The following is a 651-nucleotide window of genomic DNA, read 5'->3' as shown; positions in this document are numbered from 1 at the left end:
TCTCTCTCTCTCTCTCTCTCTTGTCTCTCTCTCCCTCCCTCTGTGTGTGTGTGGCCTGTGCTGCGCTGTGCATGTGTGATTGCCAACCACACTCTTTCTTAAATATATGTACACAAATTTTTGTAAATCTCTCAGTAAGTTTTGCTCTATAGATAGAAGGTGATACATTAAAAAAAATTTTCAGTGTTTCAACTTTCACATTTTGGTACATTTGAATGAACAACCCTTTTTCATTGTTTCTGCACTTGTTATCACAGTAATGTTATACTGACATATATATCTTTAAATTTCTTGTCTGCTCTGGGAATTTTTGAAATTTGTTTATGTTTTTAAGAACTCAAATATGAATATATATATATAATATATGCCATTTTTGTTGATGGCTTATTTTGTATAAATAAACTTTTTCATTCACTTGGATACAACTTGATGTCAAACACAGCCTTTCTCTACCGGACTGGTTTGCAGTACCACTAATCTTTGAATCACAAAAAAATCTTCAAATGTTTAGTCATCACATTTAAAATAAATTATATTTTCTTTAAATGCACAATGTCAATCAAATTAGAATCATGTTTCTTTCTAATTGAGAAAAGCCATTCTTTACCCCCTCTGCTCTCAATTTTATGGTTACTTTACGCCAAATAAAAA

Source organism: Aplysia californica, unplaced genomic scaffold, assembly GCF_000002075.1.
Source record: "Aplysia californica isolate F4 #8 unplaced genomic scaffold, AplCal3.0 scaffold00958, whole genome shotgun sequence".
NCBI lineage: Eukaryota > Metazoa > Mollusca > Gastropoda > Aplysiida > Aplysiidae > Aplysia > Aplysia californica.
This window is presented reverse-complemented; position numbering follows the sequence as displayed.